The 9,919-nt window shown below is 26.3% G+C and overlaps 1 long non-coding RNA gene across 1 annotated transcript; it reads left to right on the top strand.

Moving 5' to 3' along the window:
• Nucleotides 1-3,686: 3,686 nt before the first annotated feature.
• On the top strand, nt 3,687-6,629 carry LOC112777581 (uncharacterized). The gene is made up of 2 exons (XR_003190479.2): nt 3,687-3,842; nt 5,968-6,629. It is a non-coding gene; the product is annotated as an uncharacterized lncRNA (long non-coding RNA).
• The last annotated feature ends 3,290 nt before the right edge of the window (nt 6,630-9,919 follow it).

Here is a 9,919-nt window from a genome sequence, read left to right as displayed (position 1 = left end):
GTATAGAATCGAGGAGAGAGAGAGTGTGTAACTTGAAAGGGAAAATTAATAGAGAAATGTTAGGGGTGAAAGTTTTTAGACTAAAAAATAGGAGAATTAATTAATGATGTCACTATAACAATTTCTTAAGATAGCGACGGTTATTTTGCGGCGATTGTGTGAAACTGTTGTGAAAAGACAAACTGCGGCGCATATAGCGGCGGTTAGAGGTTGGAGCTGCAATCAAGCCGACATTTAAAACCGTCGCTATATTTCCATCAGATTTGCATTTCGCGACGTCTTTTCGAAAACCGCCACTACATGTACGCCTGGTGATTTATTGTTTTACATTTTGCGGCGGTTTTGTTTAAACCGCCGCAAAATGCGTATTACCACATATTATAATGTTTTCTTTAGTAATAACCATCTGGATATAATCTAGTTAAGTAAACACTAGTATCTTAAGATACATATGTTTAACTCATTGTTACATCTATTTATATATGGTCCAAAAGTATATAAAGAGTATAATAAAGAGTACATTTAATAATACCCATAATGAATATAATAAATAGTACATTCAATAATAAATAAAAATAATAATAATTATAAATATTTTTTATAAATTATTAAAAATCAAACATTTTCTAAAAATAATTATAAATATTTTCTATAAATTATTAAAAATAATAATTAAAAATATTTTCTACAAATTATTAAAAATTTAAAATTTTATATCTTTACAAAAATTATAATTTTAAATTTTAAATTTTTTATTTTAATAATTTGTTGAGCATTTATTAAAATAAAGAATTTAAAAAATTTTTTAATAACAATCTTAACCTGTATTCTTAAATATAAGAATTCATAATAACAAAATTAAAAATTAATTAATATTTTACCAAAACTAAATACTAAATATAATAAAAATATTTTTAAATAAAAACCAATTAATGATCTGAATATTATCATGGTTAATAAATTCAATAATGCTAACTGACCAATAAATATAATATTTTTGGCAAATATTTCACTAATTTTAAATATTAAAGACTAAATTCTAAATCTTAATAAATATTTTTAGAAAGTGTTAGATTTTTAAGAATTTATAAAAATTTTTTATAATTATTATTATTTTTATTTATTATTAAATGTACTCTTTATTGAATTCATTATGGATATTATTAAATGTACTCTTTATATACGCTTGGATTATATATAAATAGATATAAATTAATTCGATCTACTATAATCCAAAATTAATTCGAAATGGACCGATTTGAATTACTAGGGACGTCCTAGCATGCATAATTTGAATCACCTTATTTCGAACTCCCCTAAGATTACATGCAAGCATAATTCGAATTGGACAAATTTGAATTACAAGCATCACTACTAATTCGATTAGGACTAATTCGAATTAGTGTTGGTTTGTCTCATTCGAATGGGACTGATTCGAATTACATAAGAATGTACTTTTGGGATATCCGGGTAATATTTTTCAATTTGGTAGATTTGTGTAATTTGGTCGTCCATTTGGTTTAATTGTGTATTTTGCCCAATATATAAGGTGCCTATAATAACTATGATCAGATATAAAGTATACAACAAGAAATTGTGTGGCAATAAATTGTGTTCATGTGATATACATAATTATTAGCGTTATATATCGTCCGTTTTGCCGCGAAATGTTTTTAACCGCCGCTAAACGGCTCCAGGAACCGCCGCTAAATGGCATTTTTGTTGTAGTGTGTTAGTTCAAAAGTAAGGTAAAAATAAAGAAAATTGTTGTTTGCATAAGTGTATAAAAAGATATTATTTCACAAGGGTAATATCGTACAATTAGTTTTAATTATTTATACGAAATTGTAATTATGCGTTTAATTTATGTGTGTAATTAATTAATTATAACTAGGCACTTATTTGAGGCCGAAGTATTAATTCAATTGTTATAATTACTCTACAAAATTATATATGTACATTTTTCAATTGATTATGTATAACTTCTGAATAATTTAATTTAAAAATGGATTAATAGTCAAATTCGTTCTTGAAAGATCACTCATTCTTTAAATTAGTCCTCAAATGATTTTTTTAGTCATATTAGTTCTTGAAAGATAAAACGTAAGTCAAATTAGTTCTTCCGTTAGTTAGATGATGACGTGTTATGTTAAGTGCTACGTGGCATGATGATGTGTCATGTTCAGTGCCACATGTCACCAGATGATTGGTTGACGTGTCAGGTCAGTGACACCTAGTACGTCACGTATATCTTGATATGTAAAAAAGTTATTTATAATTAAAATTGTCCCTGAAAGTCCAAATATAAGTCATTTTCAACTATAAAATTTTAAAAATTAATCGAATTAGTCATTATATAATTTTTTTTATGATTTTTTATAATATTAAATTTAAAATATTTTTTAATAGTACTAATTTTAATATTATTCTTAGACCTTAATAAATAAAATTTTCTTTACATAAAATAATAAAAATAATTAAATTATTATAAAATTATTTTGTCGTTTGTAATTTAAAGTTTTATATTTTTAAATTGTAAGTTTTTTTATAGTGAAATTTTTTTATATAAATAAGTTTATCACATTATTGTTGATTATATATTTAAAAATTTAATATTTTAAATCTCACTAAATAATATAGTAGTTATTTTAAAATTTAAATCTTTTAAATTTTTTAAAATTATAATTTATATTATTGTTTAATTTATACGATAGAACTCAATAATTTAAAAATCGATTTGTGGGATCACTTGTTGAATAAAAGATTAAAATATTTAAAATAACTACTATATTATTTAGTGAGATTTAAAATATTAAATTTTTAAATAATATAATCAATAATAATTTGATAAATTTGTTTAAATAAAAAAATTTACTATAAAAAAATTACAATTTAAAAAGATAAAATTTTAAAATACAAATGACAAAATAATTTTATAATAATTTAATTATTTTTATTATTTTATGTAAAGAAAATTTTATTTATTAAGATCTAAAAATAATATTAAAATTAGTACTATAAAAAATATTTTAAATTTAATATTATGAAAAAAATAAAAAAATTTATATAAGGACTAATTTGATTAATTTTTAAAATTTTAGGGATAAAAATGACTTACATCTGAATTTTCAAGAACTATTTTTATTATAAATAACTTTTTTACATGTCAAGTGACACATGACGTGCAAAGTATCACTGACCTAACACGTCAATCAATCATCTAGTGACACGTGGCATTTAACGTGACATGTCATTATCTAATTAATAGAAGGATCAATTTAACTTACGTTTTATTTTTCAAGAACTAATATGACTAAAAAAATTATTTGAGGATTAATTTAAAGAATGGATAATTTTTTAAGGACGAATTTGACTATTAACCGATTTAAAAATTCTTGTCCACTAGGTGTGTTGTGTCATGTGTGTATGGTCCCCCGTTAAGAAATATAATAAAATAATAATTATATTACGTATACACTAAAATTATCTATCAATATAAAATATATATTAAAATATAAATATATATTGAAAATAAATTAAATTATACATATATATTTATATATAAATATATTGATAAATGACATATTTTAGTGATTGATTTTAGTGTACAAATAGTATTTTTATAAAATAAAGTATCATGATTAATTTAAAATTCTCTTAATTTAGACTTAAAGTGAATAATCTCTGCCACTTATATATGTATATATACCTCGCTCGCTCCTTAGATTTGCATAGACAAAAAAAAACCAAGAATAAGAATTATATTGATTCACACTAATTTGTTAGAAAGATGTCTAAGCTATCTTTGGGAAACATTTTCTTATTTGTGTTTCTGGTTTCAGGTACATTATTTCTTATTTGAAATGCTAAAATATATAAGTTTTCTTTCGCTCAATACTTGTTAGTGCGTGCTTGATGTATTCAAAATGAATAAATCAGTAACAATAAAAAAGTTATAAGAAAGAAAACTATAAACAAATGACTAAAAAAGATATTACAAAAATGCAATTCGCCAAACCTTAGTAAAACAAATTAAAGTGGATTCTATTCTATGTATTTTGTGTTCCTTAAAAAAATTTTCTAGTGGATGAATTATAAGATATAGATATAAATTTATAAATATTCTATTTTATTCAAAAGTAACACGCACGTAGCTGAAGTGTTTGTAAATCTGTAAGATAACGTAAGAAAGAAAAGGTGAAACTATAGTTATTAATACACTTTAATTATGAAATGTTGTTTTTATGAAGAAAAAGAAAAAAAAAGAAATATGAAACAACACGAATGAAATTCATTCTTAAAGATGGGTATGTATATAAAAGAGAAAGAGATATTAAATACAATTTTCATATTTTTTTTAATCCTTTTAATGTTAAAATTTATTTTTTTATTGTATTTAAAAAATAAGATTTATTATTAGAATATTATTTATTATATTTTTAGAATATTACACACATAAGTTTAATATATCTTTTTAAAAAATAATTAAAAAGCATTGTTAAATTAGTTTGAACAACTTAAAAAAGTAATTGACAAAAAAAACATTAATTTAATATTAACTAAATTTATTTTATATACTCCAAATTAATTTTTAATAATTTTATTTCAAATAAATTAGTACTTAATAAATAAATATTAACATAATAGTTCATGCTATATATTTTATAAAATTAGATAAATCAATTTCAAATAATATAAGAGGACAAATTAGTTTTTTTATTCTCAAATTTTAGATAATATAATTCTTTTATCATATTAATTTTATAAAAAGTGAATAAAATCGGTACTTTTTAAATAAAATTACAAACTAATTTAGGTTATCTTGTTATTTTATTATACTAACATATCTAATATTTTGTTTGTCTTTGAATTTTTATTATTATGTCTGTCCAAATTTTGAATATTAATTTTTTCATTAAGATTTTAAATTTTAAAATTTTTTCAACTTAAGTTGCATCTTATCCAAATTTTAAATTTTAAAATTATTGTAATTTAAAATTTTTAAATTATTAAATTTTTTCAAACCAAAATAAATTGATCCAATCCAAATAATAATTATTAGAATCAGAATGGATAAAAAATAAATTTAAAGTAATATAATATAAATTCTTATCATTTGAATCAAATTTTATTAGATTGAAAAATAAAATAAAATCAATATAATCAAAATTATAATAAATTATATTAATATTATTTTTAAAATTAATTATATATATTACATTCCAAAAATGCTATATAGTGTATACTGAAAAATATAAATATTTTTTAATCTTTAAATAATTTAAAACATATATAAATAACTATAAAATACGAAATAATACCTTGTTAAAAGCTCCATTCGGTGCATATATATTTAAATCCTTATCATGATCTTTTAGCAAATTCTAATGTTAAGGCCTTAAGAGATAAAGCTGTATTACTATCATGATCTTTGAGTACCGTGTGCTATTTACTAAAATTTAAAGCTGTATTACTATTGTCATAAAATTACATATTTTAAAGTTTAAACTGATAAGAAAAGATAATATAAATAATTATATATATTATTTATGTTACATTTTAGTTTAGATTTTTGAGATGAATAATTTTATAATATAATATTAAGATTTTATATTTAAATCTTTGATGAGGGCTAAAAATAAAAAAAAATAATATAAGATAAATAAAAAAATATTTATACAAAAAATCTAACAAATTCAAGAGAAATTTTTATTTGAAAAAAATGTTAAATATGTAACTATTTATATTGTATCTTTCTATTAATTTAAGCTTTTGAGATAAATAATTTTATAATAATTAGATCAATTTAAAACAATGTATAATCTATTAATTAAGAAAAATAAGATGGTCAACACTTTCTTTTTTATTTTTGTTAGTTTTAAACTAATTGTAACTAATCTTTTTTACATTAAAAGTATTAACTCCTAGTTAGTATATATTCTCCTTTAATTAATATATGTTTTGTAGTTGTGTGGATGACAAGCATAGTAGCCGCACGAGAAAAAGTGTTGACGTGCACAGAAACTTGGGTTGACGAAGATTGCAAAAGAGGCACCCCTTTTAGTAATTGTCGCATCAATTGTGAAGAAAAATATGGTCCTTATTACTACGGTGCAGGTTGCTTAGAACCTAGACCCTTTTGTATATGCACGCATATATGTTAAAACTTAAAAGTAATAATAAGGTGGCTATTTATATAAAAATATTTTTTATGTGAAAATAATTGCTGAGATTTTCATATGTGTTATGTTAAGTAATTTAATCAATTATGTTATTTTTTTAAAATATTTCTCGGCTATTATTTTTACATAAAAATATTTTTATATAAATATATAATTGTCGAAAAATAATTCTTTGGAAACTCACTTGAAAAGGGACGGTTTCTGAAGTTTAAAGCTTCAAGTTTCTTCCTCTATCCTTTGTTTATAAAAAAAATTAAAAATTAAAAAGAAAAATAAAAACCCTGTGATAAGTAAAGTTATTAATCAATAAAGAAGCATCTTTGCTGTTGAAAAAAGCAAAAGAATTGAAACTTAGATATTGTATATTATGGTCGTAATATATTTGTAATGAGAATCTCTATATCTTTATTAGATGTTGGAATATAATGAATTATCTATATTTATAAAGTTTATAAGTACGTATTAATTTTGTTTGTGTATAGTTATTATTAAAAAATTTTGGTGTATTTTAAATTTAAACTGTTATACATGTAAAAAGAAGACAACAATAATGATAATAATGATACAATAATAATGATGATAGAGGAGCAGGAAGAGAAAAAAAAAAGAAAAGGACGGAGGAGATCGAAGAAATTCAAATGAGAAAAAAAAAGGAGGGAGAGATAGAGGTGGTGGTGACGACGACAATAACAAAGAAAAAAGATAAGAAAAAGAGAGGAGGAGGAAAAGGAAGAGAAGAAGAAGATGATGATAATGGAGAAGGAGGAGGAGTTTTGAATTATCATTAAATAATTTCGGTGTATTCTGGATTTAATTTTGATACATTATAGTCTGAATTTATTTTGAATTGAGTTTGTTTGTGTTGTTACCATGGTACAAAGGGTTTAGGAAAGAAAATAAGAATTATTTAAAAAAGTGTCATTTGTTATTATTTTCTTTTGTGATTACAAGGTTCTTACACCAAGACTATGATAATGAGTACGCTAATTATAAAATAATATCCTAATAAATTACATTGATTTTTTTTACCCTCTTTAGATATTTTTCTAATTTTGTTCCCTAATTATGATATTCTAATACTCTCCTTCAAGGTGAGTAGTGGGATCACCAATACTCAACTTGGTTAGTACTTTAGTAATGGCTTGTTTTGAAATTACTTTAGTAAGAATATCAGCCAACTGATATTCTGATATCACAAATGGAAGCTCAATAATGTCATTCTCAATTTTTTTAATAAAGTGTCGATCCACCTCAACATGTTTTGTTCTATCATGTTGTATGAAATTCTTTGAAATGCTAATTGCAGCTTTGTTGTCACATTTCAACTGGCTTGTCAATTGTGGTGGAAACCCAGTTATGAATTTTCTTATCCACAATACTTCAGTTATGCCTTTAACGATCTCTCGAAATTCTGCCTCTGCGCTTGAATTTCTGAAATCCTGCCTCTGCGCTTGAATTTCTGACTTCCCTGCATATTATTAATATGTAATATTCGTTTGTGATGCATGACAAGTGTTGATAATCGTAGAGTTCAAGTCGACGATTAGTCAAAGATCATTAGTCGCTGAGACAGAGCGATATTTAATTAACTTAGAGGAGTAGCTAGGCTCTTGAAGGTTAAGGATAAGAGTGACACAGCAGAGGCGAGTTGGATTAAATCTAAGGGATCGGAAGTGTTGAGAACTGTACGGAGTTATTGTTCGAAACCCAGTGTGACAGTGAACTGCGAGGGAAGGGAATAGAGCAGATTCAACCTTTAGCTGCTCATCGTTTGAGGGGCGAGTGAAGACGAAACCAAATCCCTATACGAGAGATTTTTCAAGACAATTCCCGAAGGAACAATAACAACAATCACCAAGGGAGGAGGTATGAAAAGCAACCTCATAATGAAATGACCTTTAGGCGGTGTGGAAGCTACCATCCGGGAACTCCGTGTCGAGCTGGATTGGGACTTTGCTATAGTTATGGAGGAGCCGGACACATGTCCTGGAACTGTCCTGAGAATGTCAACCAGAATACTGCCAAGGGCCAACAACAAGGTCGTGTGTTCACTACGATGACGGGAGATACCGCTAGATCCGACGGTTTGGGAATAGGTAAGTGAAAGATCGGTAACAACGTGTTAAAAGTACGATTAAGTTGGTATTTGGTTTTGACTACCGTAGATAGATATCTAGTGAATATCAGTCATGCTAAGTTGTGGTTTAGTACTTGAGAAAATAAGTGATAGAACTAGTACTAGACGAGAAATCAGAATAACACAGCAGAAACTTGCGAAAGCAGTAACACAAGATAGTTACGAATAGGAGATGTAAAAGTTTACTATAATATCTTAAGTTTGAATACTCGAAGAGTTTAGTGGGTTATTGCAAGTAATGATTCCCAAATAATTGGAATTGATTGCGGCTATGAGTCATGATGGTTTTGAAACGTACGAGGAAATGATCGTTGATGCGTAATTGGAATTAAAATCAAGATAACTTTGTTGCACCTCAACCAGCTTATTGTGAATTCCACTACTCACTTTTGCCCAATACTGATGCACTACGTCCTTGTAAGCTGGGTGAGTGGACCAAGGAGCCTGGAACCTGATTGGTCTATGGCCTTTAACTTGCGGATAACCCTTACACATAACAAGGATTGGACAATGATCTGAAAGCATCCTATTCAAAATTTTAGTGTATGCTTCCGAAAAAAAAAGATAACCAAGCATTGTTAGTAACAACTCGATCAAGTTTCTTGGCCAAGAGAATTTTCTGCCAAGAGAACTTGGGCCTCTCCTGTGCCAAGAGAACTTTCTGCCAATCATATGAAGATCAAATAATCCACAGTCACCCAATGTTGATGCAAATCTATCTATTCTCTGACTAGAAGATTAACCCCCTTTGACTTCATGAGAATAAAGGACTTCATTAAAATCTCCCAATAGGAGTCAAGGTCCTTGAAAAAACGAAGCTTGAGACAGGAGATGGTCCCAAAGAAAAATATTATGAAATTGAGGACTTCCATAAATTCTACTACATCTTCAAACTTTATTTTCCACCTGAACCTTTATAGTTGAACACTGAACAAAATTATCAACAACACAACAGGACGCTTCAGGCAAAGAGGAAAGAAACCATATACTACCCTTATGCCCTACCACTTCAACAATTCCAACAGAAGAATAACCCAAGCGTTGCCAAAACAACTTCAGATTATGAAAGGAAGTGTGTGTTTCAACAAGAATAAAAAAAAGGATTGAATTTTCTCACTAATTCTCTACAATGCACTCAGGACCATCTATTTGATGCACCCCTAACATTCCAAGCAATAATATTGAAATTATCCATAAACAAAACATAATAAAGGGAGGAACCAACCGGAACCTAGTTCTGCTGGTTTGCCGTGGCCAGATTCTTCTCTTATACAAGAACCCTCGTTTGTTCTCCTGTTTTCAGCTTCTCTAAAGCACTTGAGGCCAAGTCATTCTGAGCACTTCTATCTTTCTCCACCGGTGAACTCTGGAGTGAATTCAGTCTTGGTCTCTTTCGAAGAGTAGTTTTCACCACCACTTTTTTTCTTTGATTAGAAAAATGAAGGTTTGGGACATTGAGAGACTTTGTTTGCTGGACACCCGGGGTTCCATTGGCTTTCACACCTCCTTATTGCGGGGATGAGAGATTGGGCTTTGTACGAAGCAAAGAATGGGGTGTAAATGAACAAGCCTTCTTATCTAAATGGGCTTGTTGGTTTAG

This window comes from Arachis hypogaea, chromosome 19 (assembly GCF_003086295.3).
Source record: "Arachis hypogaea cultivar Tifrunner chromosome 19, arahy.Tifrunner.gnm2.J5K5, whole genome shotgun sequence".
NCBI classification, from domain to species: domain Eukaryota; kingdom Viridiplantae; phylum Streptophyta; class Magnoliopsida; order Fabales; family Fabaceae; genus Arachis; species Arachis hypogaea.
The sequence above is the reverse complement of the archived record's forward strand: the minus strand, read 5'-3'. Positions and strand labels throughout refer to the sequence as shown.